At 33.3% G+C, this 15,086-nt stretch overlaps 1 protein-coding gene across 2 annotated transcripts in view; it reads left to right on the top strand.

The window, feature by feature from the left end:
- The window catches only part of CNTN1 (contactin 1), a 362,269-nt gene that overhangs the window by 55,091 nt on the left and 292,092 nt on the right, over nucleotides 1-15,086 (top strand). The window lies entirely within an intron of this gene.

Genomic DNA, 15,086 nt, shown 5'->3' with positions numbered 1-15,086 from the left:
TTACAATGAATATTTTAGAAAAATGAGACCATTTGTTTTACACTGTTTTATAGGATGTGGCAGTGTGCCTGGAGCAATGTCAGATATCGTTACACATTCTTCAAGATTATGATTTTTAATTGCCCTATCATATCTAACATAAGGATGTATTATAATTTATTTAATCTACTGTTGGGAATTTATATTTTTAATTTTTTGCTGTTATAAAATAACCACATTTTTTAAACTTTTGCTTTATATTGCCAAGTTACCTTCAGGAAGTTATCAGCTGATGTCCCAACTAGTATGAGAATAGCTACTTTCTTGTATGTTTCACAATATTGGGTACACTACATTTATAGATAGGTAAAAATATAGATACATAGGTGTGTATATGTTTTGCATGTATATATGTAGGTATATAGACATGTTTGATAAATTATAATGCATACATTTAAGTATAAGCAAGAATAGTATCTCATCTTTTATTTTATTTTATATCATTAAATATTTATAAAGTTAAGGGGCGCCTGGGTGGCTCAGCTGGTTAAGCGACTGCCTTCGGCTCAGGTCATGATCCTGGAGTCCCGGGATCGAGTCCCGCATCGGGCTCCCTGCTCGGCAGGGAGTCTGCTTCTCCCTCTGACCCTCCTCCCTCTCATGCTCTCTGTCTCTCATTCTCTCTCAAATAAATAAATAAAAAATCTTAAAAAAAAAAATAAATATTTATAAAGTTAAATATGTTTTATATGTTACCAGCTATCTCTACATTTTCTTTTGAATTTCTTAACCATGTGAAATTTTCACCACATTAATTTTGTAATATGTTCTAATACTTTTAATACAACCACAGCTTCATCAATTCTGTAAATTTTAAAGTTTGCTTGGTTAGTCTTACCATTTATTCTTCCAGAAAAAAAAAATTATTTTCTATTTCTAATTTGCTTACTCTTCTAAAGAAATTTATCTGGGAAAAGAGAAGTCACAGCAAGTTTGTATGTTGATAGAAATGAAAAATGAGTGTAGAAAGAAACTGTTGATACAAGAAGACAAGGGGAGATTTACCAAAATGATACCAGCAGGCAAGAAGGATGGAATCTTATGTACAAGTGGAGGTTGTGGTTTTGTAGACTAACACTTACATGGTGTTTATTCAGTAAGGATGGAATGGGGGAGGAAATGTTCACAGTTTAAGGAGAGAAGAGTAAGTATAAAACAGTAATCTAGGACAGTGGGAGAGTGAATGGTCTGTTTTAACAGCCCTTTTCAGGATAGTGTTCATGAATGTAAGGCAAAACCATTCAGTAATGTTGTATGGTAGGGGTGAACTGGGGATGAAAGACAGGACATAGGTGGTAAATCCATGGATTGTAGGTCCTGCTGGGATAGGAGAATCATTGCAGTCAGGGTACTTAGAGTGAGTGAACTGGAAAGAAAGGAGGTATAGTCATCGGGGAGTGTGGTGCTAGAAATTGAGATATGGAGGGGTTTTCTTATTGATATTGCCAGAGGAGCTGAGGTAGTGTTGATGACAAGATCACTGAATGAGAAGTAGTCAAAGAATCTAGAGGCCAGAGGGTTGAAGGAGTCATACATATAGATATTGACCCCAAATTGAGATGAGATTGACGTTGGAGGTTTTGACAATAGGCAAAGATTTCTGAGAAATGGGTAGATGAGTGTAGTAATAAGAGGTACTCTACAGTGCAATCTGAGATTCAAAATTGAGGGTTAATATAGAGAGCCAGCGCACTAGAGGTTCCCTATGCCTAGAATATTTTCCACCAGACCCCCCAATAGTATGTTCCTTCTCGTTAATTAGGTGTTTGCCTGTCACTGCCTTCAAGAGGCTTTGCCCCATCATCCAATCTAAAATATTCCCTAAGGCATGTTCTATTTTGTATTTTACTTGTTTTATATTTAAAGAGCATTTATAACTAACAAAATATCTTGTTTGTTTACTTGTTTTTATACACTGGTTCTCTTATAGAATATAAGTATTTTGAAAACAGTGATTTTGCATGTCTCATTTGTGGCTGATTTCCCAGACTTATGATTACTGACACATAGTAGGCAGCCAATAACTCATTGTTGAATGAGTGAATATTTATAGGATTAACTATTCTCTCCCACTTTCCTGTGACTTCTTCCAAAATCCAAATATACTTTTTAAAGGAATTTTCCAACTCAGAGCATCCATTCTTCTTATAAGAATTACTATTCACAACCTTCTCCTCAAGAATGGTGAATTAGTAACACGAGTAGGAAAAAGGTATAAAGTGTTCTGTTTCCCTATGTAGTTATTAGTTAGGACTCAAAGATGTTGTCACTCATTACTTAAGAAAATTCTCACCAGTAAGATAATGAACTTGAAGTATAATTATCTCCTGATTAATTGGTTTCAACTATCACTATCCTGTTATGCTTAGCCAATAGTCAGCTTCTCACAGATTAGTACCCCACAACTGTAAACTTGAATCTCCTCCCCCATATGAATATACCCTTTGCTTACTTTTTTTTTGAAAGCAGATTAAAGATAAGTTGAAAATCTTATTAGTCAGAAAAAAAGTAAAAATAAAATGATTTATCTGTATTCAGTTGTTCTTTTTTTATATAAAAACTAGTCTTTTTATTTTTGTGCTAAATACAAAGTACTGGAGATAAATCTATGTTCTTATATTTTGGCAATAAGTAGAAATGTTATATAAGTAGTTAACATGCTATTTAGTTTATATGTAGAAAACTAGATATAGTATGGTATAGTAGAATGAGCCCTTGGTGTTGTCAAGGATTAATTAAGATAACAAATGTAAATTAGTTTCCCCTTTTTTCTCTCTAACAGACCAGATATGTGTTATTCATCTTCTTACACAGAATAAAACTATCCACCTTAATTTGATGCCCAAGGCAAGAAATTTTTTCCACATTGTAGATGGTTATTATGTAGCATGATTCTAATTGTTACTGCTCTATTTTTATGAAGTACCATTCTGTAATCACATCGGTGATTTAATGTTTCTAATCATTTACATTTTTAAGCCTCTGGTACTATGAATATTTTACAGAGTAGTTGATTTATGTTTGTATACTCAGAATATTTCAAGTTTAAGACAAAATGTTCTTTTGGTGTTTTGAGAATTTTAAAGGCAACTTAGAAATCTACCATTTTAAATTCTGCTACCATTTATTGAGCACTACCAAGTGAAAGGCCCTGTATCAGCCAACTTGGGCTGCCATAACAAAATACCATTAAAGTAGATGGTTTAAACAATAGAAATTTATTTTTCAGGGTTCTGTATGCTGGGAAGTCTAAGATCATGGTTGGGTTCTGGTGAGAACTCTCTTCCTTCATTGCAGATGGCCATTTTCTCATTGTGTCCTCACACAGCAGAGAGAGAAGACAGCAAACTCTCTAGTGTCTCTTCTTATAAGGGCATTAATTCCATTACGAAGACTCCACTCTTAAGACCTCACCTAAAGCTAATTCTCTCCCAAAGGCCTCATCTTCAAATACAATCACTTTTGGAGTTAGGACTTACATGTGAATTTGGAAAGACATAATTCAGTCCATAGCCAACTTTGAGCTAAGAAATACACGCAGCTTTTTTGAAGTAAAAATCAGATCATAATTGCAAGAGGTTACCATCATTTAGATTTTCTTTGGAATGTAGCCCTTTATAGGAGCTTCAAAATTGTGTTTTATATAGATTATAAAGCATTTATGGACCCTTTGCATTATAAAATTTTTCATCCAAATAGACTATGGGACCAGGTTCTTTTTGTTTTATTTTGTGTGTATTATGAAAAATTTCTTATATGTACAAAACTAGACTGAAAAGTCTAATGAATTCTTAATGTACCCACTACACACTTTTAACAGTTACCAACTCAAGGTGAATCTGTTTTTTTCTATAAACCACCCACTGTACATAACTTGCCTCTGGTCTGGAATCAACCATTGTCTCCAAGTTCTAGGATTTCTTTAGTATTTCAAGTCTTCAATTTTGTTGCTAAGAGATCTCTTATGGCTACTGGGTTGATTATTGGGTTTTTCGTTTGTTTGTTTTGTTGGAAGACTTAAGAAAAATGTTTTGTTTTGATTTTGAACAAATATATTGCTGGTTCATACTGAGTTTTATAATTAAACTTCAAGCTTTCAGGAATTTTAGTTAATTCCTCCCATCTTACATCTGTATCTCCTTTCTCCCTTGCCAAGAATTCTATATCAGGAAAATCAGGAAAAATAAAATTATATTATCACAAAAATCACACATTTATTTCATCCAACATTATACATATAACAATGTGTGCAATAAAAATACTACCACCAATATTATTATTACTGATAGCAGGTAATTTTTTAAATTCCTTTTGCCCATAGACTAGCCCACTAGGAATCAGCAGTCAAATTACTGTGTGTGTATGTGTGTGTGTGTGTGTGTATTTAATTTTGTGTGTGTGTGGTAAGAACACAAGATTTATCTTCTTAAGTTTTTATAAGCAATACAATATTGTTCACTATAGGGACAATGTTGTACAGCTTGTCTCTAGAACTTATTCATCTTGCATAATTGAGACTTTATGCCTGTTGATTAGCAGCTCCTCATTGGTTCCTCTCAGTGTGGCAATGCCACCAACTGGATATACATTTGGGTTCATTGGTTTTGCTTTACTTTTTAATTTTAGAATCTCTTTTTTAAAATTGGTTCTGTTTCATAATTACTTGAAATATTTACATGGTTCAGTGACAAAAATACAAAACAAATTATATTTTTTTAAAAAAATCTAGTTTGTAGTTCATGTCCTGCACTCTATTCTGTTCATCTACTTACTTATTAAAAAAATAGTTTGGGATGCCTGGGTGGCTCAGGTAGTTGTGCGTCCAACTCTTGGTTTCGGCTCAGGTCATGATCTCATCGGTCCTGAGATTGAGCCAGGTGCCAGGCTCTGCGCTCAGCAGGGAGTCTGCTTGAAGATTCTCTCCTCCCACCCTCCCCCCTTGCTTGTGCGTTCTCTCTCTCTCTTAAATGAATAAATAAATCTTAAAAAAATAGTTTATACTTACATTTTTACAAATATATGTTTTAAAAATATATGCCTATATATTTTAGTAGATGAATAGTAGCATAGGTGGGCTATATATATATACATATATATATATGTATATATACACACACACACACGTGGCCATATATGTATGTATGTATGTATATACGTATACACATTAAAAGGTGCTATTGAAATGATAGTCTGAATTTCTTTCTCTAATAAGTGACTTGGCCATTGTATATGGCTGCCCGAAAGATTTTTTAATTTTCTTTAAAGCCTGATAATTTTACTAGGATGCGTTTTGGGGTGGGATAAGTTATTTTCCAAAGTATGCAGTATGACCTTTCAAAATATAGTTTCAATTTTTTTCCTTTATTCAGGAAATGTTTTTACATTGTAGCTTTTGATACTTGTTCTGTATTTTGTTTTTATTTTATAAGGATATAAATGAGCTCCAGTTCAAATTATTTAATTAATAGCTATTAATATAAGGTTTACCGCATGGGGTCAGTTTTGGCCAATACAATCAGAATGTTACTAGTTTTAATTAGAGGTATGTTACACAGCATTTCCTTTTTGATCTCATAGTTAAAGGTTAGGGACGTACTCTGTGATTTGGCTTCCCTGAATTCAACTTTATGCAAACTGTAAGCTCCAGGACACTGAATTGTTTCTTTGGAAAAATAATAACTCTGTCAAATAAGTTTAGAAAAAATTGGATTAGTCAAATTAAACAGGTTTATTGGAAATATGCATTATAATCTTCAGAGAAAATTACATGCAGAATTTTACAAATGTATTTGATAGCTAACCCTTCTGCAAATAAACACATTAACATCTCTAAGTGAAATACAATTTGGAAGATATTGACTTAATACATTTACTGTGGAACTATCAACAGATTTATCAAAACACATTCAGATTTTTAACATTTCTCATTTGTATCAATTCCTAGAAAAATATACTCTATACATTAGTGTAGTAACACTTCCTTTTATTTATGCAGCACTTAATTTTTTCATAAAATAGTAGAGTGTATCTTTCTTTTTTTTTTAAAGATTTTGTTTATTTATTTGACAGAGAGAGACACAGCGAGAGCAGGAACACAAGCAGGGGGAGTGGGAGAGGGAGAAGCAGGCTTCCCGCAGAGCGGGGAGCCCGATTCAGGGCTCGATCCCAGGACCCTGGGATCATGACCTGAGCTGAAGGCAGACGTTTAACGACTGAGCCACCCAGGCGCCCCGAGTGTATCTTTCTAAAGTGTCTTTGACTTAGGGAATTATGACAAGTTTTGTTCTTTTCTCAATACTAGAGTACTTCTATCCCTTACTTTGCAGTTTCCTTTTCTTCCCCCTGTGAAGTTTTAGTAAAGTATTTCTAAGTTATATAATTCAATCATTTTTGATTACTGGCTCTCAAGTTGGCATTTGAAAAATGACATTAAAGCATATTTTGTGGGTAGCAGTTCTTCTTAATCAGACAGAAATACAGAGACAGAAGTGGATGTCAGAGGGTGGGAGATGTTGAGTTTGTTTTGGAAGGGGCTAAGGGGCGCATGGGAAATATCCAGGTATCATGGCCAGTAGATAACTGAAAATAGGACTATGGCCTTTAGAAGAGAGCTTGGGAATGGAAATAGATTTGAGAATCATATGTTAATAGTAATGAAAACCCAAAGTGGGTAACATTTCTCAAGAACAGTTAGCAGGGGGGCGCCTGGGTGGCTCAGTCGTTAAGCGTCTGCCTTGGGCTCTTCCCTCTCTCGCTGTGTCTCTCTCTGTCAAATAAATAAATAAAGTCTTAAAAAAAAAGAAGAGTTAGTAGAATAAAGAGAAAGGAGAAATTGATCAAGATAAAAAATGAAGTTTAAGAATTTTATATGCTTTATTCAAAATTCTTTTGTCATACAAAATATGTCTGTGTTTTATAAAGTTATTTTAAGGAAACCAAATGTAACAATTCAAGAAACTATACATTTTTTAATATACCTGGTAAGATTATTTGAAAATTTCCAATTTAATTTACATATTATCTACTCTGGTTATTACTAGTAGTCAAATAGTACTATGATGTAAAATTTTTACTCTTCAATTATTCCTTTATAATGGAATTGTCTTATTTTTAGTATCCATTATTTTTATGTTACTTAAAAACCACTTGGAAAGTTACCAAACCAAAGTAATTTTCCATCTGCTTTTCTGATTTTTTTTCTGTTTTATTCTTGTAAGTGAAAATAACTTTTAAGGTGTATTTTTAAAATTAATTGACTTTCCCAAGCTAATAAAAATTGAAAAGATCATTAATATTTCTTTAGTCTTTGAATTCATGTTCCTAAAAGGGAAAATCTTAATGTAAGAAATGATTTCATTGCAGTATCTCAGTTTATTAGCTTATACTTCCATGGACTGATAACAATAATTTAAAAATTAATTTTATTTCCAGATTGGCTTTACAATCCTAATTTATATTCTTATTATATTTTGTTATCTTTTAAAATCCTTCATGACATTTGTGTAACCATTCATAATTTATAGATTATTTATAGTTGTCAGTTTACTTAATTCTTACAACAATTCTGTGACATGGGTATTGGTAACGCTGTTTTATGGAAAAGGATATTTCAAATCAGAATTCAATGTCCTACAGCTAGTAAGGGTAGAGAGGGCCTTCAAATCAGCTCCTCCTCCTCCTCTATAACCAGAGTTCTTTGACCATACTTGAGCAATTTTGAAACGATATCATATTTTTGTACTCTTCTTACAAGTCCCTTGGGAGCACATTCTAAGTTAGGAAATTATATCCTTTATGGAAAATGGCTAGGGCATGACTAATTCCACACCGCATCCTACCCCTCACTTTTTAAAAAAACTAGGTACAAGAGTCTCCTATGAAACTGAAACAAATACTACATTTTGGGAGTCATAACAAAGAAAGGTTATTTTCATCTCTAACAGTTCCTGGCTGGTCACAGTGTTCCATGCCACAGAAAGCCTGAATAATTTCTTTAAAGAAAGCACTGAAGAATTAGCATTCTTTCTGGCTGAACTGCAATTGCACACAGATTGGCCTCTTATTTTTGCAGCAGTGTTTCATTAGGTCAGCTGAAAGACTGCCCCCTCTGTTCTAATGCAAAATGGTAAACTTAGACAAGGAAGGGGAGCTTCAGCAAGAAATTATCTCTATGATGCCCATTATCTACATTTCTCGAATTTTAAATAATTGAAAACTTCATGCTTATTGCAATCAAGGTCTGTTTATTTTTATTTTATTGTACATAAGCACCTGTTTTTTAAGTTGTCTTCCAGTTGTAATTCGTTATTATAAATTACACAGTTACACTAGTGCTTCTGTATGGAAGTATAAAGAATTTATTATGTTATTTTTATTTGTGGATTCAAATGCTTTTAAAAAAAAACTTAATAGGTGGAATAATTCCATCAAGGTGACATTAGTTGTAATAATATCTTTACCTGAAGCACATGAACAATTTAATTATTATTAAGAAGGGGAGAAGAATAACATTATATTAAATTGGATCTCCTTAAAATTCTTTTGGAAATAGCAGCTGAATATAAAGTGCATCTCATAAGTGTCCGTGGCCAACAAGTAAAATTACAAGTATGGAAAAACAATACATTTATAGCTTTAGTGATTAATGATATTTGTACTGACACTTATGAGTTGAAAAGTAGTTACTCTACAATTAACTAATGCAAGATAAAATAAATGGCAAGTGTGAGGGCTTATTTAGCTAGATATAGCATATAATATCTTTTCTTTATTTAAAATTTTAATATTTTGTTCACCAGGAATTTTTGCATTAATTTTTATGTTTTAGAATATTCCATTAAAATATTACTTATACTGATTACTGAATTTGGGGGGTTGCACTTAAATTTTGCCTTTCTGGCAAGTGCCTTATTATTATCATCATGGGCCTGGCCCTGGACCATGTTTAGATATTTTTAGGGCAATAATAAATTGCACTATTTGTGGAAATATACCTCTTTTTTGCCCATTATCTTAAGCAGTTGTCTGTAATATCCCTTTGAGACAATGTTATTAGGGGAAAAAAAAAAGAGAGAAAAATGTATATTGAGGGGAGGAAAGAGAAGGGCTTCAGGACTACATTGCTGAGAAGTGAAAAGAGTGTTCCAGATTGTTTTGTGCTCTGGTACAGGTCGTGAAACTGAAAGTATAATCCCATCAAGTTTGAAGAAACCATGTGGCCTTATTTCCATAAATATTTCAATAAATATTACTGTATTTCAATAAATATTATTAAATCCTTATTTTGAAGCAATCAGATTACTTGAGCACCCCAAAGGATGCCAATATTACCTGGAGAGAGGGTCCCTTATATAACAAATTGGCAGTCCTCAAAATCCCTGTTATTCTGGAAAGGCAGATTCACCAAGTTGGCCATTTGGAAAGAGAATAGCTCTTAGGACCAGTGTTTCATTCAGAAAATTTTCAGAGGAAGTAGTTAAGGTCCCTTTAAGCTTTTTCTAAAGAGCCATTTATGTGTGATATTATTTGGAACTGGAAATAAAACTAGTGCTAGAAGAATTAAATTTATACTCGAAAAGTATATAAAAATGAAAACAAAAATTTTCTATCTCAAAATTGTTTAAATATTTCCTTCAGATTTTATTAACTATTTATATGTGTGTATTTTAGAGCTTTGGGCATTGAGACCATGAAAATAATGTTTAAAGGTTGTCTATATAAAAAAAAAGGTTGTCTATATAATTAATACCAATTTGCGTATTAAGGTTCAAATTGGAATTTTAGAGGTTAGATGCTGCCATAAGGAGTACAGGAGGCTTAAGAGATAACATATAATTAACAAAAATATAATCACAAGAATTTCTCAAATGTGTGTATAAAAGAGGATGATCAGAGACCATGTAAAAAAAGACTGAGACTGGCCTGGCTTGATTAGTGCTTTTTCTATTACTTTTTCTAATCTGAAACACATACTATATGCAAAATAATAAATATGAAGTATGAAGCAATTAAATTTTACTAGTGACAGTGAAATAAGCAGAAGCAGATACATTATGAAACTAATGATGTGGAAACATCCTTATTAGGACTGCAATTTTAATTAATTCTTTTCCAATCCTATGAGTTGGATCTTACTTTGCTTATCAAGCTAGAAGCCTCAGTGCATTTCCATTTGTTAATAAAATATTTTGTGCACATACTAGAGAAGACTTCTCTAAGGAAAACCTGGGAAAGAAATCCAACAGGGTCTCATGAAACCCTTAGACATGTGTGTTATTCCAAGAAGAAATCACATTAGGAATAAATCTCATTGTACTATATCTAAAAGAAAAAAAAAAGAACAAAAAGTGACACCTGTGAAAGCTTGTTAACTTACTTAGAATCACAATTAGAACATATTAGAATTTAGGCTAAAACCACTTCTCATGGATAACAAACCAGATGTTTTTCTTCTACACCAGCCTGACTCCCTGTAGTCTTTTCTTGAGTGGTCAATATGCACATTTTTTCTACACTGGCTTGAGGATAATTTACTGAGCAGCTTAATTTTCAGCTAAACTAAAGTCAAAGTCTAGTGTTATTTTGTTTATAATGTTATTCTTGCAAATATTCTGCTAGAGATGGGAAACTATATATTTAAGAGGATATGTTCTAGTGTAGGTTGTTAGAATTAGGAAACCTAAGAACTTTTAATCTGTGTTGTTGCAGGAAGTCCTCAGTTCAGGGTTAATTAATGATGATATTAATAAATAAGAAAAATTTGTATTGCTATTTTTGTGAACACTTGAGCTACAGACTTAACATGCAGGATGGGCAACTATGGGCTGTGGTTGCTTAGAGCATTCATTATCCGGGAGGAGAATGCCCAATTATAAAATCAAAGTTGGCTTGGGTTGAGTGGTGGATTTGTAACATAGCTGACTGAAAATAAAAAATAGAATCTATTGTTATTATTTGATAACACCAATTATTTAACCAAGGTCAATCTGGAAGGTATTGAGAGGTAAAACAGAAGCAAAGCAGAGAAATAGATATCAGTAACATTTATAGGATGAAAAATTCTGGGTAAGTGCATCATTATCACTAAGATAAATGAACAATAATGATTAATGAAAAGTTCTGATACCATGAATCTGGAGTCTGGGGTTAGTAGAAGAACCAATTCTTTGTTTCAGAGACAAAACTATATTGCTGGGTAATATTTTATGGTCAGTGTAGCCCTGGCACTCTGCAAAGTGCCTAGCATAATATACATTCTGTAAATAGACTAGGAGTTTAGTGAATGAATGAAAGAAACAATGGGGGGCCAGTTAAAGGATTTTGAACAGGAGAGTGAAATGACTAGCATAACATTTTAAAAAGGTCACACTGACTGCAATTAGGATACTAGATTTGATCTGGTAACAATTGTAAGCAGCTAGGCTAGTGCAGAAACAGATGTGAGCTGTGGAAGAAATGGCTATGATTGCTTCAATGGAGATGAAGACAAAGTGGATAGACTTGAGAGATGTTTGAACTGAAGTGTCAATATAACTTGGTTATTGGATGTATGAGGTTGAGAGGGAGGAAGGGGCCGGATGGTGCTCAAAGTTTATTGCTTGAGCAACAGGATGAAACTTAATGCCAACAACTAAACCAGAAAACCTAAAAAGAGGGTTAATTTGGGGAGGGGTAATGACATAGCAATGAATTCAGTTTTAGATTTGTGAAATTTGATATCTCTATGGACCGTCAGTAAAACCGATCAGCAGGGAGTTGTATTTATGTCTGGAACTCAGAAAAGAGACTTGAACTAGCAATGTCGAGATTTGGGTTTATCAGCTTAGAGTTGACCATTAAAACCATGGAAGTGAGTAAAATTGTCCATAGGAAATATGCATAAGAAGAAAATAAAACCCAAGACAGATTTCCGAGGAGTGTCTTCCTTAAAGGATGGGCAAAGGAGCTCACAGAAGAAACCAAGGAGGAGAGACAAATTATGGAGAGTGTGGATAGTGTGGTGTGGCTTGAATAAAGAAAGCTTTTCCAAACAGAAAGAGGGCTAAAATGTAATAAAGCTACATAAAGGTTAAGTAAGATCAGAACTAAAAATACATGTATTTTTTGAATTACTTGTCATTAGGCAATCGACCTTGATGAGAAAACTTTCAGGGCAGGGAGGGAAGAGGGAGCCATCTGTAGTGTTAAGAAGTAGATGGCATGTGAGATCTTGGAGTCGGATAGTGTGATGGGGCAGTGAAGCAGTTTGAAGGAGAGTGATGTAAGGCTGAAATAGAAGGCAAAGGCTCAAGCTCCCTCTTTCAGAAGCTAGAAATTTATATTATTATATTATATCCCCCAGACTTCATCTAAATTGACTCCTGTTATGTGGAGTGACTTAAATGTAGATGAGGGGCAGAGTCCTAAACATTATCTGTGTGTTTTTGGGTTTTCTCTGTTATTCAAAGTTGTGGACAGGAAAGAGAATAAGCGTTGAGAGTCATTGTTCTAAAATCAGATAAACCTCACTTTTCCTGCTTCAGTAGTGCTGCCTTTCTTTGATTGCTTTCTCACTTTCCTTATGTTCTTCTTAGTCAAAACAGGCCAGAATATTTTGTCTTTCTTCTACCTAAGATATAAGGTTCTAAAAGTATTCCTCTTGTGGAATTTTGAGTCACACAGCTTACTCAAATGAATTACATAGTTTATGAAAAACCTTATAGTGCCAAAATAGATATTTTTATGCCTTAAGTGATTCCTCTTCCCTAAGAATATATGTGTATATATAATCTGAGTGAAAGTCAAAATATTTAACAACAAAACAGATCCTGTATCTATACTTTTATGAATCTGTGTCTATCTATTTGTATAGATGTATATCTCTATGTATGTATTAGCACAAGCTATTGGAAATTGATCTTCTATAGGCAAATGTGCATTACACATTACCCCGTGGCAATATCATCTCTTTTAAAGATCAATACAATGTAGCCACCATATTGCTTGACTTTGGTATTAATGTTTATATAAAGTAACGCCTTTAAAAAATTTAACTCCATGAAAATTAATACCTGAATTTAAGAAAACCGAATTCCAGACTTACATGAAACAAACTTCTGATAAAACACTTTGTAAACCTGTAGCCTATTTCCTTTTGACAGTGACTGGCTTGGCACTTTCTATTTGAAAAAAAATAGCAGTATGGTTAAATGCACTTAATTTTTACTTTTACATTCATCCCTTGGAACAGTGGTGATTCAGATATTTTTCCATCCTCTCACATGCAAAAAAGCTATATTTGTTCAAAAGATAAGAATATATGTTAAACCTAGAAAATAATTTTATTATACATTTTATTGACTTTCAGAAAGTTAAGTTTGTGCTGTTGTGCAAGGATTTCACTTGAAAGCCTAGAGCAGTAACCCAGGTAGTAGCACAGGCCAGGTTGTTAGCAGAGGAGATGGTGACAAGGGGTCCTATTTCAGATTTGTTTTTGTAGGGGGAACCAGGGCCAGCTTCATGTGTATGACATCAGTGCTGTCACACAAAGTCCTTCGCTCAGAAAAGGCCATGCTTAGTTTTATGCTCTGCTGTTATCATCTTGAAATTATTTTTCCTGTCTTTATTGAGATACAATAAACATATAACATTGTGTAAGTTTAAGGTGTCCCATGTAATAATTTGATACACATAAATATTTGTGAAATAATGTCCACAATAAAGTTAACAACTCTATCACTTAAAAAAAAAAAAAGTGCTGTTGTGCACAGTGGGAAGCTACAGAGACTTTGAAAATCAAAACTGAAATGAAAAAAAAAAAAGATGTTTGCTTTATGATAGTGCTCAGAACTCTTTAAAAAAAGATTTTTCTGACCTCTGCTCTGTTGATGTTGCTATTCTAAGTACTTTGTGGGAAGTGTTAGATACAGATCTCTGTTCTTAAGAAACAAATTGTGCCCCAAAGATAGAAAACAATTACAAACAATTTCAAACAAATTCAATTACTTATCAGCAAACATTAGGTTACATGATTTATATTTTATCTGTAATTGTCAGAAGCATGTGTTTAGTATTGGACAGAGGACTTCAGATATGGTCCTGATCAAATGCAATCTTCATAACACTTATTTTTATCAGCACACTTTGTATCTCCTTTCCCTAAAATTTAAGCTCAATGGGAGCAAAGATGTGTTTGACTTGTTCTTGTTGGTTATCACTGTATTTGCAATACCCAGAAGTGTGTGGAACATAGAATGAGCTGAATAAACTTCTGTTAATGATTTTTATTATCCTTAACATAAATTCTTATTCTGTAGTTACTGATGAAATTTTATTGTGCATTCTCCTTTCACCTCTCTCATTAGTGTTGACTCATATTCAACATTATCAATTCAGATTTGCATGTTTATGTTGTTTTTTCCTTCTTTGGTTTTAAAACCATCCCCATCCTATATGAGTGTAATTGGAAAGTAGTAGTCAATACTACTTTACAGAAGGTAGCAAGAATCTCATGAGCAAAAACACAGAATTGCAAAACAAGAGGACTGTAAGATAAAACACTTGACTGATGTAGGTGGGCTGAGTTGATCAATGAAAAGAGGTGAGTAGAAAACAACTTGGACATGGGACAATTTCTTTCAAAACTAGATCTAAAAGTGAGGATTGTTGATGGAAGGGGCTTTACATTTGAAAGAGTTGCTTGAAAGATTCCCAAGTGGTATAGGTTTTGTGTGGTTAGAATGGCACTCTAAGAAGGCAGTAATGGTTATTGTGTCAGAAGAATTTCAAAGACCATAATTCATTTTTGGATGATTAAAGGAAGAAATTAAAGGAAGAAAAACTACTGTCAGTAGTTTTATCATCCCTGAGAAAATTTGCAATCTCACAAGACAACATATAGTTGAATAATGATTACAGAAAATGCATTTGAGCTGGTAATAATTTCCTTTCATGGAGGAAAAAACTAATGGCGATTGTCAACTCCTGTGAAAATTTTAACAGATAAACTAAAGATGATAAAGTCAGTGCTTTGAAAAAGTACTTCATCTCTTCCTACCCAGTTTAATTTC

Source organism: Phoca vitulina, unplaced genomic scaffold (assembly GCF_004348235.1).
Source record: "Phoca vitulina isolate PV1807 unplaced genomic scaffold, GSC_HSeal_1.0 scaffold23, whole genome shotgun sequence".
Classification (NCBI taxonomy): domain Eukaryota; kingdom Metazoa; phylum Chordata; class Mammalia; order Carnivora; family Phocidae; genus Phoca; species Phoca vitulina.
The sequence above is the reverse complement of the archived record's forward strand: the minus strand, read 5'-3'. Positions and strand labels throughout refer to the sequence as shown.